Source organism: Notechis scutatus, chromosome 3 (genome assembly GCF_049901735.1).
Source record: "Notechis scutatus isolate UNSWTSFEM ecotype Mainland chromosome 3, rNotScu1.2, whole genome shotgun sequence".
Classification (NCBI taxonomy): Eukaryota; Metazoa; Chordata; class Lepidosauria; order Squamata; family Elapidae; genus Notechis; species Notechis scutatus.
The window spans coordinates 28558685-28577446 of record NC_142011.1 but is presented as its reverse complement, the minus strand read 5'-3'; the positions used below and the strand labels follow the sequence as shown (position 1 = coordinate 28577446).

Here is an 18762-nt window from a genome sequence, read left to right as displayed (position 1 = left end):
TTTTGGTGGAAACCAAATACTGCATTCCACAATAGGAATCTCGTACCAATTGTCAAGGATGGGAGTGTAATTTGGCAATGTTTTGCTGGCCAAGAATTGGATGACTGACCATCATAAAAAATGCATGAATAATGCTTTGTATCAGATAATTTTATGAGACAATATCAGATCTACATTCAGCTAAATCTAAAGCAAAAGTGTGTCATGTAACAAGCCTGATCCCAAAATTGCAAGCAAATTCCAAAAACAAATTTAGTGTTTTGAAATAGCCAAATCAAAGTTCCTATGGATCATAGAACTATTACCAGAGGCCTCAAAGAAGCAGTTCATTCGAGAAAACCCTTGAATGTAACTAAATTTAAGCAGTTTGTACTGGAAGGATGGCCATGGTTTCTGCAATATGAGAGATGATCACTGATTCCAGGAAGCATTTGGTTGCAATTATTGTAGCTACAAATGTCAAAGATATGCAGAAATACAGAAAATCCAAAAGAGGATACAGGTATTTCTCCCCACCCCTTTTTATGAAACTTGGAATGTTTTTGTAAAACTTTATGTGGCATAGTCTATATGCAAACACACCTACCTCACACTCACAAGCTTCTTCCTTCCTTATCTTAAAAGGGGGGGGGGGAATAAAAGTGATAACTCTTACTCACAACTCTTCAAGTCACTTGCATGGGCTTAACAAAAATTATCCTTGATAGCCACTATCTAGGCACAGATGAATAATCTGAGGGATTAATTGAAACATTAACTTCCCCTTTTCACCAGAAGTGACCCTGGACTGCATACACTCATCAATTAAAACAATAATATAAAACAATCATTATAAAAACAGTAATAAAAACACAAACACTTATTACTGTTTATTAGGTTAGGCAGATTTACAGCTAGTTGAAAATCTTCATATTTCACACTAACTTCGTTTTTCTACAGTTAAAATAGTTGCAATCAAATTCTTCCTGGAATCTTGGATCATCTTTCATGTTGCTTTGTAGAAACCATTGCCCATCCTTCTGGGACAAAACTGATTAAATTTAGTTACATTTGAGGGTTTTCTGGAATGAACGGCTTCTTGGAGCCCCTGGTAATAGTTCTATGATCCATATCTGGAAGGTGGCAGCTTACAGAAGGCTGAGTCAACCTATACCCATTGTAGTTTATATTTGCCAGTAAGAATTGTGGGAAAACACAGCTTTTGATACAGCTTTCATTCATTACAAACTTATTGGCAAGTATAAACTATCAATGTGTATAGGTTGACTCAGCCTTCTCTAAGCTGCCACCTTCTAGATATGTAGGAACTTCATTTTAGCAGCAGTCATGATCTTAATGATCATATTAAGATTTTAAAATTCAAGCTGTGCTGACATCCAGAAGATATTATTTTATTTATTAATATATAGATTAATACTCTAGGAATCTTATATCTGATTCTGCCCTGGAAGAATACTGAATGTGTAGGTGTTTTTGTCAATTACTATGTCCACTCCAAACCCCTCTCATTACTGGATCATGTCAGCAAGATTCAGTTTCTATTCTGTTACAAGCACAACAGAGTAGAACTGTTTCTCAGTTATTGATTTTCCTCCTTTCCTTGCCTGCTTTTGCTTGTGGAATTCCTCTCTTATAAAATTAAAATTGTGACTTTGAATGCAGAGAACGAGATAGATATTTCAATAAACACATTCACATAAATAAGATTCTTTTTTCTGATTACTCTTAAACAGATCACAAGAAAAAGGGAAAGGTCATAACACAAATACTGTACACACGAGATTTAAATACCAGACTTTACTGTTTATTATTAATGGCACTAAAAGAAATTACAGCCATTTTTATATAATTAGTGAAAGAAAAATGTGGAGGACACCACTGATTCCCAGAAGCATAATTGCCACAACATATACATTCTTGATTGCCCCATAAATAGTACTTATATGATTTTTGTTTAGATGCAGGCAGAGCAGAATTCATCTGGCACAGTGCATGATACCCTTGAAAAATAACAATAGCGTCTTCATGTTTTGTTATCTTGATTTGTTATCAAAATTCCGGTTGGTTTTGGTTGATTGTGTGTCTTCAAGAAAATGATATTGGATGAGCCTAAAAATGTTTTTCTTAATGTTCTATAATTTTAATAACATAGAATCCTTAATGCAGTGGTATTCTTTTTGCCAGACTTGTGCAAAAAAAAATAATTCACTTTGCTTTAATAACAGTATGAAACAAGATAGTCATGAAACACTATTTTTTGAAATGTAGTTCCCAGCATGGTAACTTTAAGGTTAAGTGTAGCCCTTGATCCAAAATAAGTCAAACAGTTTTGGTGTAGTGATAGTCATGCTCCACAAGTTTCCAGCCCTGAGAATTTGCATTTGAAAAGCTGTGTTTAAAAGTGCAATACAATACTTATTCCCATTTCATTTGTTTTACATGATGTATGGATTTGAGTAATTTCATATGTTTTGCAGCCCACGGTAGAAATGATGAATATCCTGTCCTGGTCCACATCCACATCCATATATTTAGCTCAGCTTTTCTTTATACAGCAATAACAACCGTGATCCAGATGGGATATTAAGTGCAAAACAAAATCAGAAAATTAGCTGTGTATAAACATGTTTGTAATATATTCCTAAAGTAGTTACCAGGCCACAAAGCTATGCACAGCAAGGATATAGATGGCTGGAATCTGTTTGCCTGTCATTTCAGAGGGAGACCCCAAACAGAAATTCTGCAGACTTTAAGAACAAATATTAGGTGTCCCCCCACAAAAAGAGTACATTAATATCTCCTAGCAATCATTTTAACTTATAGGACTGATTGATACTATTCATCCCTTTCTGTGAAGTCAAAAGATGTATGTTTGTAGTGTGCATCTGCGATATGTTGCCCTTTTAGATTTCAAGCTATAGCTACTATATTCAGTGGAGAATAAAAATCTGTGAATTGGCCATAAATATGCATGCATTCCTTAATGCATTTTGAAACATGAAGATGTACAGAACAGAATTGTATGACTTCAGGAGTGTTTGATTGCTAACACCAACAGTTACAAAGTGGCTGAGTCTTATTAGCATCTGGTTTATGTTCCAATTTTTGTTTCCTATTGACCAATGAGAGTATATATATCTGACAGGGGGAGGGGGAGGAAGGGAAGGAAAGAGAGAGGGATCACATAGCCCATTCATTGCTTCAAGTTCATTCTAATGCATAATCTCTCTTTCTCCTCTCCCCCTTCCTCCGAAAAGTACATTGGTTTCAGTAGGTTGCAGTAGTAATATGATGCGCAAAATGCTGGTTGGAAAATAGAGCACCTAATGCATGCAATCTCTTCATTTAAGAAATTAACAGCCATCAGATCACTTCACTAGGAACACTCTCTTCAACTGGAAACAGTTTGAGAATTAGAGCCAAGTTTCAAATATCTTGGAGTGCTTTGTGTTTGGTCTTATAAGAGTGTTTTTCCTCCTGTTCAGCCAACTTCCAAGTGTATTAGGTGCTGAGCAGTTATTAACATAAAATGGGGGTTATATGGAGTTGGGATGCATGTGTAGAGAATATTTGTATCTGTGATAGAGGAATTGTATCAATGCATTTGATAAAGAGTCTAAATTACACCATAGAAGAAGAGCTATAATATTTAAAAATGGCAAGCAAAATAATATGTAATTTACAGAAAATGATAGGGTAATGTTAGGGCTATTTTTAAATCAAAAGTAAATTATAATTCACAAAATCCCTCCAATAGGTTTAGCAGATGGTCTGGATCCTAGAATCCAAAACCCACACACTTCATTTCCTAGTACATTAAGAACAAAATAATAGTAGGCAGTCCCTGTAACTTGGGCTGAGTTTTTAAGAATACTTGGCTCTAATAAACTACATAAAAGTTAACTTTCTTGAGCTAAGTTGGATGTGCTTTAAAACCAGTCTCCAGTGTAATTCTGTTGTAAGGAAAATAAATGTGGCTCTCTGAAAAGGCAGCTTATGTTATTCATTGGTGAAGCATAAGAATCAGAGTGCTAAAATTTCACTCTTTGTAATTGCTACACAGGCATTTTTCAAACCAATCATTAAGGAATTACCACCAGCAATATTTAGAGGTAGTTTTCACTTTCGGCAAGTAAAAGTGTTTGCTTACCCTTTGGCACATTTTTGTGGGGAAATGGGGGGTGGTAATATGATGGGGTATAGTGATTTAAAGACAATATTATACCTGCATTTATCAGTAGGATGTAAGAAATGAATATAAAGTAAAAAGCATTCAAGATATGTTTTCCCATTTATCACTTTTTGAAGCAGCAAAGTTGTCTGATACAACCTTAGAAGCAACTCTTTCTAGCCATTTTATTCAGCTGTTACTAAGACATTGTTAACACGGAAGCCAAAGGTGTTTGCTAATCTTTCTTTTGGTATTCTCCTCAGTGAATGCTCCAGACACCAGATATTTAAGAAAAAACAAATGGACATAGAGATTAAAACGTCACCTTTCTTGGCAGAACCTATGAACCTTTTCACTTCATAAAGATGCAATCATGGAGTATAGTTACAACTAAGCATCCAAAATAGCCATAATATAATAAGCAATTCTGATTTCCATATACCCCAAAATTATTGAAATATAAATACTGAAATGTATCTCTAGCTAGGCTAAATGATGTGGATAATTCTTTAGGCTACTGACTTTTTGGGGAGTTTTTCAATTTTATTCAACCATTGCACTTGTACTTAGACTTATATACCACTTTATAATGCTTTACAGCCCTCTCTAAGTAGTTTTACAGAGTCAGCCTATTGCCCCCAATAATCTGGGTAATAATCATTTTACCCACCTCAGAAGGTTGGAAGGCTCAGTCAACCTTGAGCCTGGTAGGATTTGAACTGCCAAATTGCAGGCAGCCAATAGTCAGCAGAAATGGTCTGCAGTACACACTCTAACCACTGTGCCACCAAGGCTTTTAAGCATGATATGCTTATCTTCCTCTCAAAAGATTATTTTTTAAAATCCCACCTTAATTTATTTTTTAAACATAGTAAATACAAGAGATAAGGCAGCTCACAAACAATTCATATCGGACTGAAACACATACATGTTGGGCTTCACTAACAACCTGGTCCTAATGCCTGAGAGGAAAACCAACATGGTTAGGGCCATCAGTTCTATAGGCCGAGTAATATGATAGAGAAAGCAGGCCTCTTGAATCCTACAGTTTGGCTCTGTTTCACTAAGGAGACCCAGAGCATTCTTCCCCGACTGATCCTAATAGTTTCCAGACAGAATTCCACTGATATTAGCTTGAGACTAATGAGAGCATGCTTGGAATAACAGTTGGCTTTGTTTGCACTTGTGGCATACAAGCCAATGTGGATCAAAACCTGCTGGTTCTGTTCTTATCATTGGCAAGGAATATAAGTATAAGCATGAGTATAAGAAAGGTTGGTATGTTGGTGTGCATCTTTCCTAGCTTACTGCAATCACTTAGAGAAATAGGAGTTCTGTGAGTCTTTTCTATGCAGTGGTAATTAGTAGTAATTTTATTTAGTGTATGCTTATAATTAAGTTCATTCACCTAATCAACATTTACTTCAGACTGGAGATTAGTTGATGCTGAGGAAAGCAGCATGAGTGCAGGAGCCTGTGACATGGGTGGGTCTACATACAAATCTGATGGGTGTTAGGTGACTTAATTGGGCAGAGGATATAGGAATCAAGTATTTTTTTAAACAGAGGATGTATGAAGTGTTATAAAATTCAAGAACCCTGCCCCTGTTCCTATTTTCAAGAAAGCCTTCTCCTTCAACCTTATTTGTGAATATGATTTATTTAATATATATCAAGTATATATGTATACCAGATGTCAAGTATGCAACACACACAAAAAATGCCAGGCTGCTTTACTTAATGGGAGAGACCTGACGTTTAACACATTTTGGTTTCTCCATAGTTTAGGAGGGCTGTAGCAAATCTTGCCTGAAGAATGTTGATTCTCTTTTGGATTTCTGTTTGATTTTGGTTGGCTTGTCAGGATTGTTTTTATTCTTTGCCAGGTGCAGAGTTGAATGGCAGGCCACTCTCAATAGCTCCTCTTTTACAAATCCACCCATAGTACAGATTTCTGTATTTATTACACTTGACGACATGTAATTCAAGAATTCCCCCCCTCCATCTGAGTGTTTTGTTTTTCAATGTGAATTCAAATTGAAGTGGGGTGACTTTGAAAGCAAAGCAGAAGATGGAAACCCAGCAATCATTATTTAGATATATTGTGGATAGGAGACAGACAGAGCATTTGTTCCGAAATCGTTTGTAAAGTTTAATATTTAATATTATGTATATAGTCAGTGAAGAGACTATCTGCAAATATATGCCTTTTGGTGAAAAATTAAGACTTTCAAAAATGGCATTTCATTTTATTTGCAAAGCATGAATGAAATAATAAAACAAATGAACATATTTTTTTTACCCATGTCAGAGAATGTGTAAGAAAGTTCTCTCACATTCAAATGTGTTTCTGATATTACTAAGAGAAAAATGGTTCCTCTCTCAAACATTTCATAACCATGACACATCATCATCATCATCATCATCATCATCATCATCATCATCATCATCATCATCATCATCATCATCATCATCATCTTTTAACAACCACATAATCCCCTGCGGGGTGGAGTCTGGGCAACTGAATGGTTCTAGCAGACTGTTTCCTGGCTGGATGCCCTTCCTGTCACCAATAAAAGAATTCTGTTCAGCACATTTATTCTCATTGTGCCTAGAGAGAAATATCTGCCCCTACCTAGGATTGAATGCACAGCCTCCTGATTGTGAGGCGAGAGCTCCATCTCTAGGCCACCACACCACTCCTATGCATAACTATGACACATGTATGAAGAAAATGTGATCTTTCAAATAACTTGTTCTCAAATTATGTTGGGTTTATAGGTTACATTTGGCACTCTGAAGTGGCCTTGTACTTGTTGAAATTGTAACACCAGAGTTATAGAATTCCAATGACACTCTTAGATTACTTAAAGTTTTAATGAGGAATAACTATGTGGGTCCAATTTTGCACTTTCTGCATTATAGTAGCCATATGAGATCCGTCTGGTGAAACCATCCAAGAATAGTAGGTACAATAATAGGAAGGCAGGATAAAAAGGCTTTCTTGATTCAAGGTCAACTAATGGTGATTACATGAACATATCCATGTCATTTTCTTGGCAACAGCATAGAAGTGATTGCCTTCTTTCAGAAGAAAAGCAGGATAATAATGGATAAATGTCTTTAGCTATGCAGATGCAGTTCTGGTAATCAACAGCCCAGTGGCATTCAATCCAGTTCAACCTGAATCAAAGAAAAAAATAATTCTAATGAAAACAGAGTAAGTTCCTATTCCATGACATGTCTTTCAGTTAACCTAAAGCACCTCTCAGCATAGATAAACTTGCAATTTGTTTGTCTTTATCACTAATATTAGATCCTAAACTTAAAGAAATTCCTTAGTTTTAGCTGAAAAGGGACAATAGAGTTGAACATCATCATCATAGTTTTGACATCTCACTTCAAAACCTTGCAAACCATTTCTAATAATTTTGTATATGATAATTAGCTAAGATACTAAATACAGGTGAAACTCGAAAAATTAGAATATCGTACAAAAGTTCATTAATTTCAGTAATGCAACTTAAAAGGTGAAACTAATATATGAGATAGACTCATTTCATGCAAAGCAAGATAGTTCAAGCCGTGATTTGTCATAATTGTGATGATTATGGTTTACAGCTCATGAAAACCCCAAATCCAGAATCTCAGAAAATTAGAATACTGTGAAAAGGTTCAATATTCTAGGCTCAAAGTGTCCCACTCTAATCAGCTAATAAAGCCATAACACCTGCAAAGGGTTCCTGAGCCTTTAAATAGTCTCTTAGTCTGGTTCAGTATGAGTCACAATCATAGGAAAGACTGCTGACCTGACAGTTGTGCAGAAAACCATTATTGACACCCTCCATAAGGAGGGAAAGCCTCAAAAGGTAATTGCAAAAGAAGTTGGATGTTCCCAAAGTGCTGTATCAAGGCACATTAATAGAAAGTTATGTGGAAGGGAAAAGTGTGGAAGAAAAAGGTGCACAAGCAGCAGGGATGACCGCAGACTGGAGAGGATTGTCAGGAAAAGGCCATTCAAAAGTGTTGGGGACTTTCACAAGGAGTGGATTGAGGCTGGAGTCAGTGCATCAAGAGCCACCACACACAGACGGATCCTGGACATGGGCTTCAAATGTCGTATTCCTCTTGTCAAGCCACTCCTGAACAATAAACAACATCAGAAGCATCTTACCTGGGCTAAAGAAAAACAGAACTGGTCTGTTGTTCAATGGTCCAAAGTCCTCTTTTCTGATGAGAGCACCTTTTGCATCTCATTTGGAAACCAAGGACCCAGAGTCTGGAGGAAGAATGGAGAGGCACACACTGCAAGATGCTTGAAGTCCAGTGTGAAGTTTCCACAGTCTGTGTTGATTTGGGGAGCCATGTCATCTGCTGGTGTTGGTCCACTGTGCTTCATTAAGTCCAGGGTCAACACAGCTGTCTACCAGGAAATTTTGGAGCACTTCATGCTTCCTTCTGCAGACGAGCTTTATGGGGATGCTGACTTCATTTTCCAGCAGGACTTGGCACCTGCCCACACTGCCAAAAGCACCAAAACCTGGTTCAATGACCGTGGGATTACTGTGCTTGATTGGCCAGCAAACTCACCTGACCTGAACCCCATAGAGAATCTATGGGGCATTGCCAAGAGAAAGATGAGAGACATGAGACCGAACAAGGCAGAAGAGCTGAAGGCTGCTATTGAAGCATCCTGGTCTTCCATAACACCTCAGCAGTGCCACAGGTTGATAGCTTCCATGCCATGCCGCATTGAGGCAGTAATTGCTGCAAAAGGGGCCCAAACCAAGTGCTGTGTACATATGCATGCTTACACTTTTCAGAGGTCCGATATTGTTCTATGTACAATCCTTGTTTTATTGATTGCATGTAATATTCTAATTTTCTGAGATTGTGGATTTGGGGTTTTCATGAGCTGTAAGCCATAATCATCTCAATTATGACAAATCATGGCTTGAACTATCTTGCTTTGTATGTAATGAGTCTATCTCATATATTAGTTTCACCTTTTAAGTTGCATTACTGAAATAAATGAACTTTTGCATGATATTTTATCACCTGTACTGATATTTTGAGAGGCATCATTTGCCAAGTGTCAAAGTAAGGTGTTTTTTTTCTGTTGCAGAGTTCAGTTACCACTTTGACAGACTCACCTGGCCAGGTGAGAGAGAAATTCCATGAAGCACCAGGAAGCCATTCAGTCTCTTGGTGTGGGCCATTGTGATTGATAATCCAGCCTGGCAGAACTGTTAAACTTAGAAAAATAAGATAGATTTATCTTTGTGATATTATCTATGGGAAGGATCAGGGCTTTTATTGCATTAAAAGCTGCTTACATCTGTGCTAACAGTCTTTTTTTTTTTTTTTTTTTTTTTACAAGCATCACAAAATAATCCAGTGGGATTTTTCAAAGTGCCTCTCTTCACCATTTATGCTTATAGCACTCTGATTTTGATGATGTATTGCATCACAGGTGAAATTTGGGTTAAATATAATTGTAAATATGGTATTGATATTAAATGATGTTTTCCCAACATTGCAATAATGCTTGTTTTGTTTGCTGGAGAGTTTATTACTTTTTGATCAATAGTGTGTGAGATTTGTGAGAGAAATTAGCATAGTGAATATCAATTAGGAGGAAAATCAATGGCATTCAAACAAATAAGTGACTTGAAAAAGTCCCACAGGCACATATGTACTCTCACAGATTCTTTAAAGTATAATGTATTTCATTTAGAATTCCGGACTGGGGTGGAGGAAAAAAAGAAAATAATATTGGATGCGAAAGGAGAGACAATTGATGGAGCTACAAATGTACAACTTAGAAAGTACAGTATATTATTGCTCAGTTTCTAGTTACTGCAGCCCCTTCCTTCCTTCCTTCCTTCCTTCCTTCCTTCCTTCCTTCCTTCCTTCCTTCCTTCCTTCCTTCCTTCCTTCCTTCCTAGGTTTGGGACATTTTTAGGAAGAAAAATAGAGATAACTACCATTCTAATTCCTTTGTTGTGGTTTCTGATATAATGTTTAACCACAATTGCTATTAATGCCTACTAATAAGAAATGGAAGTACATGAAAACAATAAGGGAAGCCTTAGCCATACATATTTCTAATTGCTCCTAAAACAGTTTAGTTATCTTTGCAAATTCAGTAAAAAGGGGTGTTCATTCCCATGTACTCAGTTCAAAGTACAGATAGACCTTTGCAAATGTTTTTGTTTTTCTGTATGATGATGATCCCAGATCAAATTGTGTAAACCTGGGTCCACACACTTTGGAGTTAAAAAGGTATAACTCTAATGAGAAATGAAAAGTGATTATGCAGTAATAGATGATTGTCAGAAAGCAGAACAGAACTCCTGATTTCATTTGTCCTATTTCAGAAAGCTATGGCTGACCCTAATTATGTTGCTGGGGGAAAGAAGAACCTACAACCTAGGTTTCCCAAGCAGGGAATAAGGGATAATAGAATAGCCATAGAATCAGAGCATAGGAAATGATGTTTCACTATTCTGATCAGACTCCATTTAGAATAATGTGTCTAACCATTATGGTTTAGGAGGTACATTAGCAAAAATAGAATATGTTTAGAAGATGCTACTAGGTCTAGAAACTATGAGAAACTATGGATCTGAATATGTTTATCCTTAGAAGACAGGACTAGGGCAGATTTCAATAGTCTTCCAATAACTGAATGTAAAGATCTACACAGATATCTTATAGAAACTATGCCAAGGCAATTACAGGGAAGGCCCTATTCATATGTAGACATTCTCAGTATGTCAGACTGTTGAAGTGGTGGGTTTTTTTGTTGATGATATTTCAGTACTGGTACGGACCAGTGGTGGGATTCAAATTTTTTTACTACTGGTTCTGTGGGTGTGGCTTGGTGGGCATGGCAGGGGAAGGATACTGTAAAATCTCCACTCAGGGGTGGTATTTGCTGGTTCTCCGAATTCCTCAAAATTTCTGCTACCGGTTCTTTAGAACTGGTCAGAACCTGCTGAATACCACCTCTGGTAGGGACATACAGAATGAGACAATTTTTCAAAAACTGTTGCCTTAAGCTATACATGATATCAAAGGTTAAAATCAGCAGCACTTTGAGTTGAACCTGGATATGAACTGGGTGATATGTAGATGATAATATCCTGCATGCATGATTATAATGGCCAGTTCTATCAGCATTCCTGTCTCCATAGTTTGTATTACCTGTCTTTAAAGGTAGCCATTTTTACAATACATTGCAATAATCTTGCAAAACTTTAAAAGATAGTTTGATTGAAAAATGTTAGTAGAACCATTGTTTCTGTTTGGAAAAAAGGCATGAAAATCAGTGCACTACAATGCGTGTCTAATTACAATTAAGCCTGAGATAGTGCAAGTCATTCCCAAGAAAATATGCTGATCGATCTGAACAATTATTTGGCAAACTGCATGTGGGGAGAGCATAAAATTTCTGACAATAACATCATTTTTCAGGGGAGTCAACCTTTCTGTGACTAGGTTGTTTTGTTTGTTTGTCTTCCTCATATTAAGAACTTAGTGGGTACAGCAATGTCGTGTATGAAATAGGTATGCAAGTTTTGGGGAGGGTAGTATCTTAGGTTATTTTAAGGTGTTAATCCTATCATAGGATTTAAAGCACCAAATAATGTGGGGGAAAATGGCAGAAAGGCTACAGATTCTCTGCATTTGTTCCCCAGATTTTGCTGAGAAAGCTAAGAAAGGATCCAAAAATCTGGTTTGAGCACCACAAGTGGCTCAATCCTGTTCTATAATAATCTTAGGTATATTTTGCTATCAATGATCAGGAAATGAGCATTGAGAGAGACTTAATCTTAAAAAAATAAATGAAACTCAAGAACACCCATCAACACTCAACACTCAGAACTTTATTTAACTGTTTAAAGGAAGCCATGGATGGATAACAGATGTACAAGTTTGCATCAAGCCTACAGAAGTAATGTTTGGAGGTTTTTAATTGTAGAGTGTAGCTTCTTTTTTCCTAAGGACTAATGACTATCAATATGTGCTTTTGCTTGAACAGTGATCAAATAGATTGTTATCTATCTATTTGCTCATTTTAAGAATACAGGTGTATTGGCAAGATTACAGTCAGATAACCATCACAATTCAAGCGTGAATGCTAAGACTATATGTAAATGCTTTACTTCCAATTATTATTGAAGTTTTATAATAAAGTAAACAATATTCATGTGCTTATTTTAAAGTTTTTACAATGATAGCAGGGTTATCATTTGAAGTTTGTGTGTTCTGGTTCTTCGTGGCATTTGAAAGCTCTCCTGCAGTCCTATTTTGGAATCAATGCTTAGAATAATGGCCAGGCTTTCCTTTGAATTGAGCTGGTTAATAACTATTGCTGGGGAAATCAATCAGTTCTATGATATCGTATTACTTACGCTAATTTAATCACAGAAAATGGACCACTGCTTCAGTTCAGAGGACAAAATGTGTGTGTGTGTGTGTGTGTGTGTGTGTGTGTGTGTGTGTGTAGATGCAGAGAAAGAGGGAGTGAAAATTCCATCAGTTGGAGGGCAATATTGACAAATGAAAGACAAAATGAGTTGGATGTCAGTGGGGGAGAAGAGGGGATGAAAGGGGGATGTTTTCTAACATTGCTTTTTGCAGCTTTTGTTCTGGTGGATGAGATGGGGAAACAGTGGAAGATGATAATTGGTTACTTCTGTCTGAGGCTGCTGTTTGTTTTTTCCCAACTAGCTATGGTAGCTGTGCTTTTCACAAAATACAGCCCTCAGACCAATTGGTTGGCAGCTGTATTTAACTGTGAAAAGCCTTATCTAGTTTATATCTGCAAACTGATAAATGTAGCCCTTGACTTACAACCATTCATTTAGTGGCTATTCAAAATTATAATAGCATTCTCACAATCAATTGCCATAGCACCCCCCGTGGTCACGTGATCAAAATTCACAGGGAGTTTGGCAACTGGCATATTTACAAAGGTTGCAGCATTCTGGGGTCATGTGAACACCATTTGTGAGCTTCACAGCTGACTTTTAACAGGCAAAGTCCATAGAGGCAGTTGGATTTGTATCTTGATTCACTTAAGAACTGTAGTGGTTTATTTAACAGGTATGGCAAAATAGGTCATAAACTCAGGTGTGACTCACTTAACAACTCCCTTACTTAGCAATGGAAATTCTGACAAGTGTGGAATTTTCTTCATCAAATCTCAAAAAAGACCCTACAGGAGGTTCTCCATAACAGACAATGAAGAGAACAATTAACAAAGTAATGTTGTCATTCCATTCATTGCAGGAATATTGAAAAAGCTCAGGATGATCTTCAGCCAATATATGCGCACTTCAAACCCAAGAATGCATTAAGGCAGAAGCTTGTCCATCCCAAGGATAAAACACCCAGACACAAACTGAGCAACGTGGCCTGTGTAGTACAATTCAGTGAGCCATATGTAGATCTGTACATTGGGGAAACAAAACAACCACTTCATAAATGCATGGCACAACATAGGAGAACAAATCCATCAGGACTAGATTCAGCAGTCCATCTGCATTTAAAAGACAAAGGCCACTCTTTTGAAGACAGCAAAGTTCACATTTTGGACAAAGTGGACCACTGGTTTGAAAGAGGGGTCAAAGAGGCTATCTATGTCAAAACTGAACAGCCCTGTCTCAACAGGGGGGGAGGGATATGACATCATTTATCTTCAGTCTACAACATAGTCCTTTCAACAGTTTCAAGAAGGCTCCTCATTCATTTGCACCACTCAGATGACCCTGATGATAGATATAAATCTCCAGGTGGCCTTAACAACTCGCTAAAATAATGCAAATGACCAGCTGTCTGCAAGGAGAACATATCCTTCCATTCCCCACAATCCAGGCAGAGCTGAAGAAGTATCTTTGATAAGAAGTGAAACATCTTCAAAGAAAAAACAGAAAGTCCAGTTCCCTCTTGAAAAAGCACCTTTGGGTCTGATCTCAATTGTGGTCATAAGTCAATCTGTATTGCCAAAGACAAGCTGAACAGCTGGCAGTTTTATCCTATTCTTGGTTTATCTCTATACATTTGACAAAATAGAGAAGCTATTCTAAATTCAAGCACTACTCCCATAAAACTTCTTGTGTATATCTAATTAAAGGTACTATCTTCAGTTCAAAGAAATGATTATATACTTCTATTGAGAAGTGTTCTTCAAAATCAGATGAATCCCATATCAAGTCTGGCCTTTTTATACTCATTGTTCTCTTTCAAGTCAGGCTCCTAAAGTTGTGACTCCAGATGGTAAAGCAATCCCTATGAGCTAAACTGATAGACTTCAAGTGTGTCTCAGGGCTTTTTGGTGCTCTAGAAAGGCAATTAGTGTGTCTGCAAACATTGTTACTTTTAGGTTTTGTTTCCTGGTTAAACATCAGGAATGAAAAACATGAATGAGGCCTACCGTGGAAGGTTTTATGACCATTGGCATATTTGCTTGCATCCTTCATCTCTTTTTCCAATATTGGGTATATATCAATCCCACAGAAGGCTAGTATGCATAAAAGCACAATTTAATTCTGTAATAAAATAATAAAAAAGAATTTAAAGGAATCTAATTCCAAAACTTATACATTTATTTATCTGAATCTGAGCAAGCTTCTCAGACATGTTTATGCTAATATTAAGCCATTCTGTTAAAGTTATATCCATTAGTCACTTTCCTATTCTAGTTCAAAGGAGGCATGAATCTCTTTTCAGACTTGGTCCAGAGTCAAAGGATTAAATTCAAGTTGAATGAATTTATTTTTCAAAATACTTAATCATCTATGAACCAAAGTCATGTGTGACTCTAATTATCACGTACTGAATGGAAATTTGGATTTCTTCATAATTATGTTACCCTCATGTCACATGATAAAATATTTTATTTATTCAGTAAATTTATTGGATTTAATTAGCTTGACATGCTGATTTTGTCTGACATGTTGCCTAATACCATGTATTATGTACTCCAGCATGTATTATGATGATTGCAAGCATTCCAAGGTCATGTGATTGTGATTTGTGACCTTCCTGGAGATCTTCTGATAAGCAAAGTCAACAGGGAAGCTGGATTTGCCTAATGACTGTAGCAAAAAAGGTTATACAATTGGGTGTCACTCACTTAACCACATTGCTTGGCGACAGAAATTCGAGTTCTATTTGTGGTCATAAATTAGGGATTACCTGAAGTCACAAATGCAGAATCTTCTTGAACTTGTCTAGGACAAGGAGGACAAGGCACTTGTGAAAGAGACCTCTTGGATCTTGGAAAATTACTGTAGATAAATTCCAGTTTAATTTGCATGCAGCACACTCCTAATTAATTATTATATTTCGACCAGAACAAGCCACTCAATTCAACTGACAAAAAAGCAGCAACTTAAGGTTTATTTATTTATTTGTTTAGTATTTATTAAAGATCAGCCAGCCACACTTTCTAAAAGACAGTCAATAGAAGGGCAGAGGATGCAATATCAATATAGTGCATTATTTATACTTCTATATCAATATCTGTATTCTACACCAATATATCTATATCAAATACAGAAATTTGCATAGCCACTGAAAACAATATTGTGGATAATTAACATGGACAGTCCCAAATGTTTGTTCTAGCTTTAACACTTTTATGTATTTATGTATATAACAAGAGTAGAAATAAAGGAAATAGATGAAAAGTAGAACAGCTGGTAACTCCCTGCTTAATTTTGCAACATAAGCCAACAATGAGGTGGAAGAAAGTGATATATCCAATACTAGATGCAGAGCCGAAGAAAATGCTGATCTTGAGATGATTGTGATTTGGGTTCCAGAAAGCTGTCTGCCTTGTTTAATTTATGCATTGTGACTAGAGAAAAAGAAATCAGTCAAATGCAGTTTCATGAAATTTCTAATTATTTCATTTTTAAGCTTCCCTTGTCATGTTTTTCTTCAGAGTACACATTTTGTGACGTCTCCATGAAGTTTTTATCACTTTTGTGAATTCAAATTCCAATTGGTTTAATTATATGTATGTTAAATTTGTATCCTGCTTTTCATCCAGGAGCTCAAGATGGTATTCATAAAATTGCTTGCTCCCATTTTTTTTCTACAATTCTGTGAGGTACTTTGGGCTAAGAGAAAATGGCCAATCCACAGCTTCTATGGCTGAGAGACTGGGTCTCTTGACTGCCAATCTATTACCTTAACTACTGTATTTTTAAATAATCTTGCTTCTAATACGTATATTTTTACAAAATCACTTTCTCCTAATATAACATTTTAGTTTTTTGCAGATGTTTCATTACTCAGTGCACTGATGATGTTACCTAGTTTGGGTAATGAAACTTCTGCAGGAAAACAACCCAAGCTCAGAGAGCACCAAAGACTTCTCATTTCAACCCTGAGCTACACTTTGTTGTTTTTTTCCCCTTTTAGGCCCTTTCCTTACATGGCACAAAAACAACACAAATCTACCCATGTCCCTGTGAACAGCTTGGATTGCATTTCAGGATGCAGGGAGTCTAGAAAGTTTGACAGGTAAATTCTTATTAAAAGGCTAATTATACGAATATTTTTTCCAAACCTAACTGCGATATATTGGAGCCTTTAAAAAGTTGTTAAAGTTGTAAATTTATTGCATACGTATTTGAGCCTCCACCTTCTCTTTGGTTTACTGTATTTATTAAGCAGAGGGCAAGATTCTACTAAATGGGGGTGTTGCATCCTACAATCCCAAAGAGACCATTATTCTTAAAGCTTTGTAGTTCTGGAATGTTAGCCCAGCCTCTTTCTTTTGCCTCTCAAAACAGAACAGCCAAAGGAGGACAGGAGCTATCATGTGCAGCCAAACAGCTGCAAAGAGAATTTCTCCAAAGGCAGAAATTTAAAAAAAAAGAAAGACTTAAAACGTGAAAGTTTCCCAATGGTTCTGTAGCTCGCAGAGTCCTTCCAAGGAAGTGGCTTTGCAAGGGTAGAACATCTTTAAACTTTAACCTTAGACTGTCTACTATTGACCTCACCCCTTTCCTAAGAGGTCTGTAGGGGGCGTGCATAAGTGCATGGACCTGCATACGGTCCTTGTCCTATTGTTTCTTTTTATTTTTCTTATATGTATCCATTTAATGTGTTCATAACTATGTTATAATTATACCTGTTATCTTATAATCACTTGACAAAATAAATAAAATAAAATCTCTCATTGAGTTCAGCTGTTGTTGTTTTTTGTATAACCATCAAAGATAACTTTTTTCCCCCAGAGTGAGTCTGTGCTGCTGAGCAAAGCATGTCCTTATGCTCCTGAGCTTTATCTGAACAGTTGGCTTGGTATCTTTGATCCCACTTCATTTGGTTGCTATTTCTTTATTACTCCACTGACACCTTGAAACCTTTGTTTTCTCTGATGCTTCTTTGCTTTGTAGTGGTTTTGCCTTCATAAAGAGGAATATGAACTTTGAATATGAACTCTTAACCCTTGACTAGCTCAGTATTCTCTTAATCCCACAAAAAGAGAAAAACTTCAGCATCATGTCAGGCAGAGACATTCTTATTATGTTGGTGGAAATCCAGAGGTTTTGATAGCTTGGAACATCTCTTCTCAGATTTTCAGCTTCTTTGTATTCAATTCCTCACAATATTGAATTTTTGTATTAAACACTCATAAAAAATTTGTGTACTTTTAATGCACATTTTTCCTGATACTGACATTTTCCCATATGTGCATATATTTTGTGCATCTTTTAGAAGGGTTTTTTCCTTCATATAATATTTTCCTGCACATTCTTTCTAAAGTACGCTACATTTCTCTAACACATATGCACATATGGGAAAAGATGGCAACAAAGCAGCTCTTGAAAGAAAAGAGACAACATGAGGAAATGGAGAATGCAGGAAAAGAAATAAGAAAAAAATGGAGAGATTAAAAAATAAACATGGTCTCCACTAAATACAGATATTGCTTAATACAGACATTTCATACAAAAGATCCCACATTTATTCTTCAATAGCAATGAACAGGTAGTCAGTAATGTAGGATACCTTCTTTCCCCTAACAAACTGAGAACTTAATGGGATTGGTTCTAATCTATGAAGCTACCCAAGAAAATATATTTGGGGACAATAAAAAGAATAATGTCATTTGATGCCTACCTGTTTTTTTAAGAATGCTTTGATTGCTGTTCCTCAATGAATATGTTCCTACAAGAATTTATTGGATATTACCATAATACAAGATGAAAAATGACCTACTGAATATTACTGTAAAACATTGACTTACTTTATTATAGAGGAATACTAAATGCATCTCCTGTTCACCAAACCTCTGACAGATTCTGCTCTTTCTCTAGATGGCAGCTCTTCAAATATGAAAAGGCTCACTCATTCTACCCTTCCCTAGGCTCTGCAACAGCCCTAGCCCTACTGCGCTTGCAATATAGCTAGCTACTACCCAGAAGTCATTCTCATCCATCATTCCAGCTAACAATGACAGTCTCCTGCTGGACTGGTTCTTACTGCTCCAGCTACATTGATGTCACTGACAATAGATAGACACATTTGTCATAATTATGTGGAAAAAAAATCCCCTCCAT

At 36.5% G+C, this 18762-nt stretch overlaps 1 long non-coding RNA gene across 1 annotated transcript; it reads right to left on the bottom strand.

Annotated features, from left to right (window-relative positions):
- Window positions 1-6636: 6636 nt before the first annotated feature.
- LOC148131126 (uncharacterized) lies at window positions 6637-18638 on the bottom strand. Its single transcript, XR_015748462.1, has 4 exons — window positions 18450-18638; window positions 14616-14730; window positions 9325-9425; window positions 6637-7354 (listed from the first exon to the last, which is right to left on the bottom strand). It is a non-coding gene; the product is annotated as an uncharacterized LOC148131126 (long non-coding RNA).
- Window positions 18639-18762: the final 124 nt, after the last annotated feature.